The sequence below is a fragment of the Anabrus simplex genome, chromosome 4 (assembly GCF_040414725.1).
Source record: "Anabrus simplex isolate iqAnaSimp1 chromosome 4, ASM4041472v1, whole genome shotgun sequence".
NCBI classification, from domain to species: domain Eukaryota; kingdom Metazoa; phylum Arthropoda; class Insecta; order Orthoptera; family Tettigoniidae; genus Anabrus; species Anabrus simplex.
The window spans coordinates 131,220,008-131,236,909 of NC_090268.1; the positions used below are offsets into that span (position 1 = coordinate 131,220,008).

The 16,902-nt window shown below is 41.0% G+C and overlaps 1 protein-coding gene across 1 annotated transcript in view; it reads right to left on the reverse strand.

Annotated features, from left to right (window-relative positions):
* Dhit (Double hit) overlaps positions 1-16,902 on the reverse strand; it is a 1,255,395-nt gene that overhangs the window by 844,780 nt on the left and 393,713 nt on the right. The window lies entirely within an intron of this gene.

The window sequence follows — 16,902 nt, forward strand, 5'->3', positions numbered from 1 at the left end:
ATCCGTGAATGAGCCATCCCCCGTTACCTTAATTTGCATGCCCCGTTCATCCCTGTGTTCATTCTGGTGCGCCGATATATATTTTGATTGTTTTTTGATTAAAATTTTTATCTTTTACGAACTGATCACCCCTGAGATTAAGGCTAGTCTGGGACTCAAGAGGTGAGCGGGTGAAATACTAGGAAGGTTCATTCTATAAAGAAAAATAAATTGAAGAATGACATTTTTGACCAGTAAAGGTGCATCCCCCCTCTCGCTAAACATAATCATGAACCACCTGCCTCAGTGAGGATTGAAGCTACTATCTTGAAAAATTAAAGATAATGATCAACCGAGGACGGCGAATCTGGAGGGAGTCCTGGTTAATTAATCTAAGCAAACAGTACATTCTCAACTGAGGACGTCGAGTAATGTTGATTAATTTATCGCACAGCAGTCACTGTTCTAACGCTCTATAACGTGTGCAATTGCATACATTACCATGTGTGTTGAAGTGTGCTTCATGCTGGCCACGGGTCGTGTTGTGGTCACTGATGTGCACTGACTGAAAACTCGAGCGGTAAGCGCTTACCTCAGAGGAGTGCTACTTCACACTAACTAGTAAATCTGAAATATCTTCAATTTGCAAATTGAATCCAGATGAAAGTAGGTCATTCTGTATGACCTTTAATAATAATAATGCTACTTATTTAACGTCCCACTAACTACTTTTACGGTTTTCGGAGACGCCGAGGTGCCGGAAGTTTGTCCCGCAGGAGTTCTTTTACGTGCCAGTAAATCTACCGACACGAGGCTGACATATTTGAGCACCTTCAAATATCACCGGACTGAGCCAGGATCGAACCTGCCAAGTTGGGGTCGGAAGGCCAGCACCTCAACCGTCTGAGCCACTCAGCCCGGCTGTATGACCTTTAAACCCCAAACACCACGCCAATAAATGTTTAAAAAAAAGAATCATAATTAATGAAGGGTTTTAAATGTAATTTTCACCACGAATTTTTTGGGAACTCGAGTTTCAACTTTATTCAAACGCATCTTAGCCTTTGAATCAAGATAAATAACATGCTAATATTTGTTATATAAATACAGACTCTATTTTTTTACTGTTTCCTTACCTCGCACCGACACAGATAGGTCTTATGACGACGATGGGAATGTTTAATGCTTTTCTGCATGTATGTTATAGTGTAATAATTGATACTGAAGTTATGTGTTTGACAGACTGAGAAACTTCTCAGTTACAGATAAAATTTATAACACTGTGTCTTGTTGCATACGATACAAACCCAAAAGTCACTCATCAGGTTGTAATTTTCACCAAAAGGAAAAAATCTTTTCAGTTTTAAATGCTCCGTTAATGGAGTGAAAGTTCCCAATGGCTACCTATGTGTTAATATAAGGAAAAGTCTTCATTGGGGTAGTCACGTTCACTGGTAAAATATCAGACTATGGTTGCGGTGTATGGGACTCACACCAAGATTATTTAATCCGAGACCTGGAATAGATCCGAAGGAAAATAAGCACAATTTGTTGTAGGTGATTTCCAAGAAAAGGGTACCAATGATATTGAAATACTGATTTCACTAACCCTTACGAATTTGATTTATAAGAAATAATTTGATTCATTGTCTCTGAAATATTCTTCTTAATCTCCTTTTTCAGGGCTTTCTCTCACAGAAGTTCCTCCCATAGAATTGAACCAGAGAGCTTATATCCACCCTTAGATATATACCCTTTGAAATGAAATGTAGTTTCAAGTTTAGGATTTACCATCACCTTTATTGGAATCATTTTCCTAATTTGAGAAAGAATCTATTTCAAATCGAACTATCCTATTTCCTATAAACATGGTAATTTGCAGACTTTGTGTTGGGATTTAAGAGATGAGCTCTCGACTAAGCGGCATGCTCGGATGTAAGTGGACAGATGACATGAAATGACATTAGTACATAAATAAATTGAATGGAAAATGGAATAGAATTCAGGAGGACAAATTGCGGCAAATATTCGTTTATAGGAAGAGGAATTAGGGGTTGGAATAATGTACCACGCGTGATTTTGGATATATTTCCAACTTCTATGAAATTGTTTAAAAATAACAAAGTATAAGTTAAAAGCTATCCAGTCCAGGCTAAATATAAATATTAGACTACAACATGCCTGTAAAACAAGAGATACAAATACACACTATTAAACATGTTTCGTCCTTATAATATCAGTGACCGGGCGAGTTGGCCGTGCGCGTAGAGGCGCGCGGCTGTGAGCTTGCATCCGGGAGATAGTAGGTTCGAATCCCACTATCGGCAGCCCTGAAAATGGTTTTCCGTGGTTTCCCATTTTCACACCAGGCAAATGCTGGGGCTATACCTTAATTAAGGCCACGGCCGCTTCCTTCCAACTCCTAGGCCTTTCCTATCCCATCGTCGCCGTAAGACCTATCTGTGTCGGTGCGACGTAAAGCCCCTAGCAAAAAAAAAAAAATAATAATAATAATATCAGTGACAGAGCAGCAGGTATCCAAACACCTCGCAGTTAGTGCTAGAATGAAGACCAAGCAGGATATTATTAACCCTGGAGCAGGCGCGTCATATTTTGTAACACGTTTGGTCGCGTGGGGGACAGGTGTCACCCAAATAATTTGAGGTTCTTCTCCGTAAAATAAACTAATGTTGAGATTCATCACTGATAATATGATTTATTGGATTTATACAAAGATATTACATCGAAAGCAATTAACTGAAACTTCCATGTTTAAGGAATAATATCCTTCTTACAAAAAGTGACATAATTTGAAATTTATTTACAAGCTTTTGGTTTAGACTGTCTGTCTTCTGTTTCAAATGTTAGTCCTTACACTACTACTTGAAAATGTGTGCTCTATAACAAGTGTTCTCCAAAAAATATCGAGTAACAATGTAATAGGAATCTAATACAGCCGCCAACAATGATACATAAATGGCGGTTACTCTGCTACGCAAATAATACAGATATCTTTCAGATGCTCCGCACAGGCCCACTTTTTGCATTTTGAGAAGCATCTTCTAGTGGATTTATCACGAGATCTGCCACACAGATAACATCTACCTCTAACCCCATGGCGGTCTTTCAACTGCACACACTCTTCCGTCCCCAGCAAAATCCGAGCGCGTCTTCTAATCTCGCGTGGTATTTGCGCAAACATAGATCGGCGTTGAATTTGGGGTTTAATCATTTCCCAAGCCATGTTTTTGAGGAATTCCTCCTTTTCTGTTTCAAACTTCTGATTTGTCTTGAAAGTAATAAATGCTTTTATTGCAGCAATATTGAGCAAGTTGAAGAACACTACCATTGGCCATCGCTGTGTGCTTCTAGCAACGTCGTATTTCTGAGATAGCTGGTCCACCAAATCAACCCCAACTTTAGTCATATTATAAAAGCTTATCATGTCTGGCTTCTTTTGTTTTTTGTTTTTTTGCTAGGGGCTTTACGTCGCACCGACACAGATAGGTCTTATGGCGACGATGGGATAGGAAAGGCCTAGGAGTTGGAAGGAAGCGGCCGTGGCCTTAATTAAGGTACAGCCCCAGCATTTGCCTGGTGTGAAAATGGGAAACCACGGAAAACCATCTTCAGGGCTGCCGATAGTGGGATTCGAACCTACTATCTCCCGGATGCAAGCTCACAGCCGCGCGCCTCTACGCGCACGGCCAACTCGCCCGGTGCTTCTTTTGTTAACCTGTGTCCATATCTATGGCATCATCATGCTGCATTGTTGAAATTACCAAAAGAGTTTTGTTCTTTTTAGTACAATATGACACAAGCATGCACTCTTCCTGAAATCCGAAGAGGGAATACTTTTCTTCCCTTCGCTAGTGCGGTAAAAACTCTTTCGGAATTTCCCTCTTGTTACTTCGTACTGTGCCGACATATGTCAGGGACTTATCTGTAAGAAGGGCTTTATCTAAGGGAATACTGGAAAACCGGTTATCTCCGGTAATATTTCGATTTGTTCCCTTCACCGGCTCAACAAATCGCAAAACAGTGTCTTCGGTGTCATGTTCACTAACAATAACTGCATCCTCTTCCCCATCATCGCTTTCTTCAAGTGAAATATCTTCCTCCTCTCTAAATGATTAATTTTGCCAATCGGCTATAACTGAAGGATCTACCGAGTTTGCAGTCCTCTGTTTTTCAGGACCGGACATGGTAGCAATAAAATGTTGTCCTCGCCTAAAAATCGTCCAATCATATAAAAAACGGAAGCAGTCTTATAACATCATGATTTAATGATGAGATTAGGGTACATTTATTTTTGAATTATTATTACTCACCAAGAATAATTTCAAAAAATGTTGCTCCATTGGTCGCGTGGGGGACACCTGTCACCCACCGATGTTAAATGGATTCTGCTTGGCACAAAAATGAAACAGTCAAGAAAAGCATTATCAGGTATTGTTGGCGACAATATTCTCGCGGGCTTGGAACAATCGAAATACCAACGGCATAAAGTAATAATGACCTGGGTGACGCCTGTTTCCCACGCGCCTGCTCTAGGGTTAAAATAAATAAGGAAGCAACCGACGCATTGACATTGTTGCTTTTAAGCCATTCTCTTCTGAAGGTTTCATCATTGATCCAACAATTAGATTTGAGACCAACGGAAACCAGCCAGAAGGGGTCTATGCGGAAAAAACGAAGAATTTATGAAGAGACGGTGGACTTCTATAAGCAAAAGTATAAGCTCTCATCTATTTGTGTAATCGGCTTGATAGGTGCTCGAGGAACCATACCTAAAATATTTGTCAACTTCTGCAATACCTTTGGGCTGAATAGAGATTTCATCTATAACATCGCCATTACCGTCAAGAATTCCGTGGTAGAAAGGAACTCATGTCCTCATCTCGAGGTGGTTCAGCTCTTTTCGGGCACACCCGCGATAGAGGTGAGCTGCATGTGCCATTTCAACCACATACCAGCCCTCCTGCCATTCTTCATTTTCTGGCAGTACCGGGAATAGAACCCGGTTCCCCGAGGTGGGCAGCTAATAACAATAACCGTTTCGCTACGGAGGTGGACAATTCCATGATTGATTTTCAAGAAGCATGCTTGCGGACCTCAGATAAATATTTGATGTGCCTCACCCTTTTGCTTACTTTTACCTCATACTACGAGGGTCGAGTCATAAGTCATGGCAACATTTTTATTTTTATTTTTTTTTTTAGCGGACAGGAGACAACACGGGAAATCTAATATATGCATTTGGAAATATAGGGAATGTATTTATGCATAGCGCCTGAAGACAAATTCTGACTTCACGAGATTCTTTCTTGTAGGAAAGTGACAGAACACAGACCATTGGTAAACATAGTTTTATTGTGGTATAGACAGCAAATAAACAAGACTACGTGCAAAGGACAGGTCTCCACTGGTTACAGACCTTCGAAATAATCACCCAAGGTTTCCACTGTGCGTTGCCAGCGGTGGGGCAGGCGCTGAATACCATTCGCTGCATGTGTATCGCTAACGTGTGACATCTCTCTCTGAAATGCTGTTATGATGTCCTCTTTGTCAGCAAACCATTGTCAACGTAGTGGCTTCTTGACTTTTGGGATTAGATCATAGTCACATAGGCTCAGATCAGGCGAATAAGGCGGGTGTGGAAGAACCTACGATCGTTGCTCCTGCTTGTTGACTTCCATGTTGTGACGCTCTCACTCACACGCTGAAATTGGGGGCATTCTTAGACCCACACTGTTGTTAATATACACCATCTCTTGGTATCATACGCAAGTATATACCGTACGTTTCCGAATGCATCTCTTAGATTTTCCGTGTTTGCTCCTGTTCGCGAGAAATAGTTGCCATGACTCGACCTAGGTATCTTTTGTATATATCTGTATCCATTATTGTTGTTAAAGTACTCTTTGTCCTTGGGCAATCTGCAGCTGTTGCAGGACGATATAATAATAATAATAATAATAATAATAATAATAATAATAATAATAATAATAATAATAATAATAATAATAATAATAATAAAGTTTCTAAATATTAAAGACAGGTAACCGTACATATTCGAAACCGACTTTCAACCCATTAGGTCGTGTTACGTACATTTAGTATGCGTTGAAGAGATGTTAAGTACAGAACAAAAGTGGCCAACCAGACACCAGTGGGATCCGAACCCACAACCTCCCGATTTCGCGTTGGTTGCTCTACCAATTGAGCTATGGTGGCCTAGGCCATTTTTGTTCTGTTGAAAAGGATCTAAGCTACAGGTCTGGTACTACTACCGTCACACTGTACAGTGCGTTTAAGTTGCCCGTTGAGGGCCAAGTCAATGAATATTGAATTTTCACGACCGAATTGTAATCGAAACCGACTTTCAACCTATTAGGTCGTGTTATGTACACTTAGTATACGTTGAAGAGATGTTAAGTACAGAACAAAAATGGCCAACCAGACACCAGTGGGATCCGAACCCACAACCTCCCGATTTCGCGTCGGCTGATAGAGCAACAATAAAAAAGAAAAAAACTACTAACAGGGAATATGCCATCTGCGTGACAGCCCTAAATGAACATTAGTTTAATTAGTGGTAAATATACTGTAAATTTGAGTCCTTGTACCGAGGTTGTGCAACTCTTTTTCAGGCACGTCCCCAATAAAGGCATGTACCATTCTTAAATCTCTGGCAGTACCGGGAATCAAACCCGGCCCCCGGAGGACGGCAGGTAATAGTGCTAACTGTTATCCTACGGAGGCGCCCACAATTGGGGGTGATGATCTGAATCAGGGTAGCTAATCAACTCGAGAGCGACAATGTAACTATTTTTATCTCTTCAGGATTATGAAAACATTTTTGTTTACCTCCGAAAACATGAAGCAAGGACTTCAAGCAATGAAATTTTTTCCGGTAACTTGTATTGTTGCATACGATATTAACCTGGAAGACCATCATATTCCATATTCCGGACCATCAAACCATAAACCAAAACAACCACAGTGCTATGGCATGACTACCGGTGAGTTCATAGAAATGGCTAATCCTTCCGCATAGTCAATTAATTATCAAGCAGTGGAATTCGAAAGAGCCAATAAGATAACAACAGGTTCTAGCGACATCATTGAAATTTCATTATCATGCCCCCGAGCGCCTTCACGCGATACATGGCTCTCGGAATCCACCTGTTGTTCCTGTGGATTTCCAGCTCTAGATGTAGAGAATTTACCGAAGTAACGTGTGATTGCATCTCGAAACCTACCCTAGCTGGTGTTTACTACGTTCTTCTTCATCATCATCATCATCATCATCATCATCATCATCATCATCATCACCTTCTTCTTCTTCTTCTTCTTGACGTGGTCCAGCAGGCGTAGGGTTCATTTTTGCTTTGCTTTATTTTGGACCGTGCACTGCAACCAATTAGACCTATTGAGCTTCCCGCACGTGGAAAGGGTTGAACCTGATGACGGCGCAAAGCCTACTCCTACTAAATAATACCAAGTGGTCAGCTGAAGGCTTAACGCCCCCATCCGACGGGCGAATTGCCATCAACAGCGTTATAAGCTCTCGCTCCATACGAGCACTACGAAGATGTTTGGAATTAAACCCAAGTGTTTGGCGCGCAATCTAGGTATTAGAAATTTTATACCACCATCTCTCCTATCCTGTGGTCCAACATTCTGATGGTGAAAAATCATTCCACCGACTGGACTCGAACCGGCTAATCATGACGAATGTTCATACACACTTGACGTCTTCACGATCATGGCTAGTAGGCAGGCTCTGGGTGTAAGTTGACACATTTTAAATCTGACTTATTCTTATCCAGCCATCAATCTTTAATCTTTCCCGCAGCCGTCTTCGCCATTGTATGTTGCACCGGCGACAGCTCCTGCATCTACAAACACGGACAACTCATTTCTTTAAATTGAAATTACAGTCAAAATGTGCAATGTACAGTAGACCAAGTTGGCACACTGGTTTTCAAAATTCCCAAGAGTGTACTATATTTTAAAATATGTTTTTGATCACTCCTGTAAAAATGTAAGAAAATGGAGTTGTTCATCTTTGATACTACACTCCTGTACTATAATCCTACATCTTTACAGGTAAGGGTCTATCACTATGCAAGCTTGTAACTTGTATGGCTTTCTAATTCAACGTTGTTTCTTTAACTTACCACGAACTGTGCCGCACATGTGGATTTGGCCATATTTTACGGTCGGATGCCCTTCCTGACGCAAACCCTGTTGTACTCCACTGTTAAATCTTAACTTAAAACTGCCTCCCTGGGTTTTCTGAATGCCAAATATAAACTCCTTACGATAATAGAAAAGCAAATTTTTGCAATTTTAAATTCCGTAGAATATTCCACCTCTATTTTTGGAACACCCGTGGTATTTCTCAATCATTTTGTATTATTACATTTTTCCAGACTTTTCAAGGTCTGCCTGCAAACAGTTTGCAGCTTCCTATATCCTCTAGTCTTTGAAATATTTTTATTTTACAGAGGATAAACTATTTTATACAGTCTTCTTCTTCCTCTTCCACCGCACTTCCTACATCTGTGGGAACAGTGCCGCACACGTGGATTTGATCCTATTTTACGGTCGGATGCCCTTCCTGACGCCAACCCTATATGGAGGGATATAATTACTATTGCGTGTTTCTGTGGCGGTTGGTAGTGTCGTGTGTTTTCTGAATATGAAGAGGAAAGTGTTGGGACAAATACAAACATCCAGTCCCCGGGCCAGAAGAATTAATCAAACTCGATTAAAATCACCGACTCGGCCGGGAATCGAACCCGTGAACCTCTGGACCAAAGGCCAGGACGCTAACCATTTAGCTATGGAGGCGGACTACTAGATTCTATAGAGTAAATTAGATAAATTCATTCACAAATTTTTCATACGACAGTGGACAATGATTTCCACATGAATTTTATTTTGCCAAATAACGCATTCCTTTCATCGTGTGAGAAGATAGAAACACAGATTTATACCCGGCTTTATTACAGAAGTAATTTTTGCGGAAGAATGTAGGTTGAAATAGTGAGCGTCTTTGGGAGTCAATCCTGAATAGGCCCTATTCCCGATTTTACAAACAGGTAAAATGAAATTTTCCTGGAACACCTAACGAAATACTACCAGTCAGTGTCTTGTCAAAATTCTAAGGAAAAGACGAAGGTTTCAAGTGGAGGTCTTAAAGCCTTATCGCCTTAACCAATTATTGTATAGAAACAGAAAACCATTTACTTCGCGCGCCTGTAAGTACTATTGCTGTAGCAACGACCACGATATTAAACCAGTATCTAGCAGACCTTTATTGTATAAAGTGTGAGGCCTAAATAAACCATTCCGTCTTCTCTAAGTGATGTCTTTCCAATGTAAGAACGCTCCTCATGTGCGCTTCCGAACTCGATTCCTGTTATAGTCCTCGGCTCATAAGCGTACTCACTAAGGGAACAACCTAACTTTTTATCCCCTTTTAACACTGAAGGTAGTGATTTATAGCTATTTTCTAGCGGTTCGGTTCGATCCAGTGTTGCCAACCATACAATTTAGAGCTCTACTTGCCTAACAACGTCTGACAGTAACCGTTCATCCCGCATGTTGGCACTATGCAGTCATATTTATTTAGTGACATGCGAGATTATACGTACTACCATTGTCATATTGTGAAAATCACTGCCGTTACATTTGCGATTATAAGTAAAGCGTATTTTCTTTCTCTGTAGGATTGTAAATCCATTTGGATAATACCAGATAATTAGAATTGTGTCATGTTTGAATAATGCATTTAAAAATGTAGTTGGTGTGAAATGACGAATGCAGCAGTTTGTTAACACGGTCTTATTTCGTCCAATTTCTGTGTATAGAATTTAATTGCGATGTCTAAGAAGCAAGATCTGCAAGAACTCCTACGTAAAGGAAAGTATTAAGTAAGTTCTACAACTTTTCAAAATCACACTACATCTCCAACTCATCATTAAGGGAAAAATTGAAGATAAATGATCTGTGGGGAGATGGAGAAATTCTTGACATAAAGACCTGCGCCGTTGGTATGGACGAATTTCCATCGAAATCTTTCGAGCCGAGCCGCTGTTTCGAGAGGAGTTATCATAATCAATTGGATCACCCAAGACGTATCCCACTTTCGAAAGAAAACGGTTATAGTAAATCGTTATTAAAAATAAAGGCAAAATGATATAACATTAAACTGAGGGTGAGAGTGTAATTCGCCACTGAACTTGGAAGCCAACTTAATTATGAACATCTTGTTTTATTTCATCTTAACTTTGATGATCAACATGGGTAAGGGAACCTCCATTATTGATGTTTTACATTGACGTTAGTTTGTTATGGTTATTTCTGGTGATTTTAACATGTAACTGGTCAAGTTGGCAGCAGTGATGAGTCATTAAGAAAAGATAATTGGGCGGCGATATTTTCTTTTTAGTGACTAACTTTCCGTGCCGAGGACTACACCCAAGTCTAAAACTCCACCATCTGACTTAACCCATTGCCGTAGCTCTCATTTGACAGCCGGTATAACAAAAAAGGCGAATGTCTAAGTTGGCCGTCAGTCACCATTAGATTCTCAATCCGCGTTAATACGGTAAGGAGTGCCCACATCGCAGCCCGCCACCCACGCACTGACACACAGACGGTCGGTCGGTAGTGAATGGGAGGGAGGCGGAAGCGGAAGCACGACGACACTAGCGCTGTACGCGGCCAGGTCGTCAAGCTCCTATATCATATTGATCCCGGTCGAACGAGTGCCCGCTAGCAGCTATCACAAACGGTGGCCTTGCCTCTCCCAGGCCGGCTACGATCTCGCAAACAGCTCTTTCATGCCCGCTACAAATTTGCGTTACATATTTCTCGCTTCACACTCTGTAACAAGCATCTTCCGAGAATACAGAGAGGAATTCTATTTCTACGAACATAAGCTTTCAGTTCCTATAGTCTGGCATTACCTTTCTGTTATTTAGCTTAGTTATATTTGATTTTATAATATAATAGTACAGTTCTTTTATAGATGTAATTGTACGTGGTTAAGTGTAAGAGAGGGCCACGAGCCCGAACTTTGCCACTGCTAAAGTCAAATAAATAAATAAATAAATAAATAAATAAATAAATAAATAAATAAATAAATAAATAAATAAATAAATAAATATGCAAACTCTATGGCAGTGCGGATAATTTTGCTAATACTTTCTAAATGATGTTTATTAATTTTCACTCGGGTATACTTTTATTTTTTCTTGTTGTTAGGCGACCCTTGGCAGTGGTATGGGAGAATGATGATATATAGAGCTCGGAATTTGAAGAAAAATCCTCTTTTTCTCGAGTTTCCGAAGACGAGGCCCAACATAATATATGTTCATTCTGGATCCTGTAGGTCAGAAAATGTTGTGGGATTTATTTGCCCTCTTTTGAATCTTTCGCCGGTCTTTTTTTCTTTTTTGGCCCTTCTTTCAGCCCTTTTCAGGTCTTAAGGGCTTTTCTTTTGCATCTTCACCTTTCTTTCGACTATACTTTTACTGCCTATTCTCAATTCGAATCATCATTAGTCCATCCATCACATCGTAAACATCTTTTCTCTAGTAAATACATATATTTGAATCATATCTAAAGTAAGGGTTATTCTGCCCGAAGGCAGGTCCGAACCTCCGCAGAGGTGTTCCTGAGCCGGAGTTTACGTGCGGTAGGGTGGCCAGTTCCTTTCCGCTCCTCCATTCCGTTACCCCCCACCCCCAACAGCGCGTGGCGACCCATCCAACTCCTGACCACGCCCAATGTTGCTTAACTTCGGAGATCTCACGGGATCCGGTGTTTCAACACGGCTACGGCCGTTGACGAATCATATCTGAAAAGAAAGAAAATGAAATGAATATGAATTGAAATGGAAAAATTAAACTAGTGCTTGAAAATACCAGGCGTATCAAATTGTGTGCAAGATAAGTGAAATATTGAAAGAAAGTTTTGATGGGAGTGTTTTTAAAGTTGAGTGTTTTGCTTCAAGTATGAACCCGTAACATCCGTTGTTGTGGAGAGAAGTTGCTCGATGTTTCGCAACGCGCTCTGTGAAAACTGACGATCCTTTACACCTAAGAACCCTGAGATGACTAGTGAGATATACTCTAAGGCCAACTGAGGTAAGGTTTCGGAATTGCAATTTCTGTAACCACCGAGCTCGATAGCTGCAGTCGCTTAAGTGCGCCCAGTATCCAGTATTCGGGAGATAGTAGGTTCGAACCCCATTGTCGGCAGCCCTGAAAATGGTTTTCCGTGGTTTCCCATTTTCACACCAGGCAAATCCTGGGGCTGTACCTTAATTAAAGCTACGGCTTAACCCTTTCCTGTCCCATCGTCGCCGTGAGACCTATCTGTGTCGGTGCGACGTAAAACAACTAGCAAAAAAAAAATAAAAAATCTGTAAGTCTAGTGTGGTTCAGCCAAATGTGATTCCAGTTACATTAATTTCAGTTTTTTCCCTGGATGCCAATTGCGGGTTCTCTGAATTCATTATAGGTGGAAAAAATATTTAATTCTATATTCTGCATGTACTTTTTTCAAAAAACATGAAATTCCTTTCTTTTAAATTATGTTAATCTAATATAATGCATCAAAGAAGTATTTCACTCATACAGTTTTGGGCCCCAAGGGCTCTGAACCTTGGAGCGTGGGTTGGCGACCACGGGACCCCTGAGTCCTGGCATTGCTTCCACTTACTTGTGCCAGGCTCCTCACTTTCATCTATCCTATCTGACCTTACTTGGTCAACTCTTGTTCTTTTCCGACCCCGACGCTATTAGGTTTGTGAGGGCTAGGGAGTCTTTCATTTTCACGCCCTTCGTGGCCCTTGTCTTCCTTTGGCCGATATCTTCATTTTTTCGAAGTGTCGGATCCCTTCCATATTTCCTCTGATTAGTGTTATATAGAGGATGGTTGCCTACTTGTACTTCCTCTTTAAACAATAATCACCACCACCACCTCATACAGTTTTGCACTGTATGTTGCATACCACCAGAATTTTGACTTCGTTAAAAATGTAATTAAAACTAAAGTTATTTTTCCCAGTTTTTCCAGTTTTAGGTCTGAAACTTCCGAGGTCTAGTGATATTTAAATAGCCTTCAGACCATAAAGCCGTAAATCTGTCCTAAAGCTAATTGGCTCCTGTCCGCAATTAATGGAAGGAACAAGTAAATACGTCGGTAGGTGTCGCGAGAGAAAATCCCTCATAAAACTGTGACCGTCGAATGTGCTCTAATTTTCAATATTGTTGCCTTTTATTTTTCAACCACCAGTTATAATCCGTCATATAAGCCAGCATTTAGAGACGCGTACTTTCTCCCTCACTCCAAGTCCCCTTCCCGTTACCCGTGCTCTGCGGCGTGGTCACACCTGTAGGAGAGACGGGTTACTAAACCTCAAAAGCCTCAGATGTCGCGAGGATTGCTCCCAAGGGTAGAGCCATCAATCGCCTTAGCTGAAGCACGTGTTCGTGAATACTATTGTACAATCTCCCTGCTAATATAGTCTGTTTTCGTATTGGAGTTTATGATTTCAATTTTATTTTTAATCTCACAATATGTAGACTATTTCTTATTCGTCGTGGCGCAAGAGTGAAGACGGCCTGAATAGTGAGGTCAATGTGAAGACAACGTAATAAAAATTAAAATACAAAGACTGTTTCCAGTCATTTGACAACGTCAGGAATGGAATGAATGAAGCCCCCATCTAGCGGCGAGGATAGGAATTGTGCTGGCTGCCGAAGCCTGTCACACTCCTCTGATTAATGAATGACAGATGAGATGAAATGATATTGGAGAGTGTTGCTGGAATGAAAAATCACAGGGAAAATCGGAGTAGCGGGAGAAAAACCTGTCCCGCCTCCGCTTCGTCCAGCACAAATCTCACATGAAGTGGCCGGGATTTGAACCATGGAACTCAGCGGTGAGAGGCCGGCGCGCTGCCGCCTGAGCCACGGAGGCTTACAAGACAACGTAATACCATGTGTAAATTTCGGACCGAACTTAACTCAATTAGTAATCAATTAATACTAATAATTACATACCATTTGTGCAGAGTATAAGGTAATATTAATCGCGCATATTGAAAATAAAAGTCATTATTCCGGTTTCATTAAAGGGCGCGATCTTCCTAATAACTTGTATGACTATTCTGAAATATTGAGACAAGTGGGGTCTAGTGTGGTAAACTGCTTCACTACCTCAAGGTGACCCTCCCTTATGACTAGTCTTCACATTGAGAACAGAGAGTTACGGCTACCCATAGGGCTTCACAATTGTTTATTCTGGAGTGATGTTTAAGGATTTTCAGATGAGGGTGGCAATGCTGCCTTTTATTTATATCAGGCCATCTCAGTTTACTTTCCATTTTCCCCGATCAACTCTTGTTTTCTTCCTGTCCTGATGGCATTGGGTTTGTGAGGCCTAGCAAGTCGTGCATTTTATCACCGCGTGTAGCTCTTCCATGTATATTGTCGGTATCTCAAATCTCCGACGGATGGATTTGTTCCTGTTTCTCCTGAAATTAGCATTATAATGGTGTATGGCATGCGGAAAACCTGATGAAGGCCTTTCAAACTGATGCCTATAGGTGAGGATGGAGACCAGCCTGAGATGTCGCCGAGACAGAGGAATTAACCAAATGAAGGATAAAATCCCCAACTTGGTCGATAATCAAACCCGGGATCCCATGCATCAAAGACAGAACCTTAACCATTTATCTATGGAGCTGATAATGCTGTTACTTTTGTCCTTATAGCTAAATTATTTTGTTGGCTTTTGAAAATAGTGATAAGCGGTTTTCACCTAGGTCAGTAACAAATAGGGTCACATGAGGGAACGCTGAGTATGAGTTACGTACTGGAATAACTGCCGAGGCAGTGATAGCAAGTAACTTTGTGTTAAATGGAACTATAGCCATTTATGTCACTTACATAATCCAAATCGTACGGAGCCACATGCGGCAAAGTAAATTACTACCAGTTCGATATGTATTTCCGGCCAAAAGGACTATTGACGTGTGCCAACATCGTCAGCGCGAGGGAGAGAGCGATAGGTTGGAGGTTGATTGTATATTCATTCTCCTGGATGACATCAACACGAGTTATAAGTCATACTTAGCCTTTGTCTTCTTGACCTGCCGACGGCTATTTGTCGTAGTTAGGGAAGAGAACTCAAACTGTAACTCCTACATCGTGAGGCGTAATATTTTATAACACTTTATCTGTTTTCATTTTATCCAGGATATGTGTAAACGTGTTCGTTCTTCCTACTTATCGTTTCATTCTTGGTATTCTATGCAATATTAAATATTTCATAAAATACCAGCTTTAACATTGCTGGTAACACTCACACATATGTGAGAAGGTTATTTTCAAAATGTACCAGATCCAAAATTAATTTCACAGGAGAGAGGAAAAACGCCCATAGTGCAGGATTTCAAGGAAACTTCATTTTTTCACTTCTATGATGTTCAGACAGGATAAATTCGTTATTATTATTATTATTATTATTATTATTATTATTATTATTATTATTTAATCAGTTTAACGACCAGGGTTGGTTTTCCCTAGGACTCAGCGAGGGATCCCACCTCTATCGCCTCAAGGCTAGTGTCCTGGAGCGTGAGACATTTCGTTGGGGTACAACTGGGGAGGATGACAAGCACCTCCCCCAGACAGCCTCACCTGCTAGGCTGAACAGGTGCCTTGCGGGGGATGGGAAGATTGGAAGAGGTAGACAAGAAAGAGGGAAGGATGTGGCCGTGGTCTCAAGTTAGGTACCATCCCAGCATTTCCCTGGAGAAGAAGTGGGAAAAACCACGCAAAACTACAGTACTTCGAGGATGGCCGAGGTTATGAATCGAACCCCCTCTACTCAGTTGACCTCCCGAGGCTGAGTGTTACCCTTTCCAGCCCTCGTACCACTTTTCAAGTTTCGTGGCAGAGCCGGGAATCGAACCCGGGCCTAACCACTACACCACAGAAGCGGACAATTCGTTACTATACAAAAAAGTTCAGTTTAAAAAATGTTGAAGAAGAAATTATGGATTTGATACTATTTGGCAAGGAAACTCTAAATATTTCCATCTGAAAATCGGAATTTCACTGTTGTCATCAGAAAATGAGTATTTAAATATACAATGATCAAAATTAAGTTGTTAACAGTGAAGACACAGATTAGTTGAATAATATTAAATGAAATAATCCAAGACTATTATGTAAATTAAACAGGTGTTCTGTTGCTGCTGGTCACGTATCTGGCTGCATGCAAGCGTTATATTTTGGCCAATTCACACCGTGAGGTTTGGTACTTATTGGCATCAAACGTGATTTTCAACGCCCTGTTTGGCATTGATTTGTGACATTTTGACGAATTAATTTTCTTTTCTACTACGAAGCTTCCTACCAACGTATGTTTTCCATCATCATCATCATCATCATCTCAGTTTTGATATTTTTTATTGGGTACCTTTTGGAAATAAACTTCTCATATACCATATAATGGAAGTTATGATTGAAAGGAACTTCGGCGGATGTAGAGTAGGTTTCGGTCTACAAGTGGCCACGGCTGGTCCGTGGTCCGACAGCTCTGCACTCCGTCCGGCCTACCGAGCAGAGGACGGCTTGCCACGGCTCTACCGTGGATCTACGTCTCTGTATTCGGGAGACGGAGTGGGGCTATGCTGAGAATGGGTTTCCGTAGTTTTCCATTCGTCTGCACTGAGGTGAATGCCTGGACAGTTCCTAGTACAGGTGTGGTCGCCAACCCTTTCACCTTCTCGGGACATCTCCTTCACCGTATCAAATCTCCCTGACCTGCGAGACGGTATGAAGACTTGTTTTGTAGTAGTAGTGAAAGGAAGTGAATGTGGGCTGT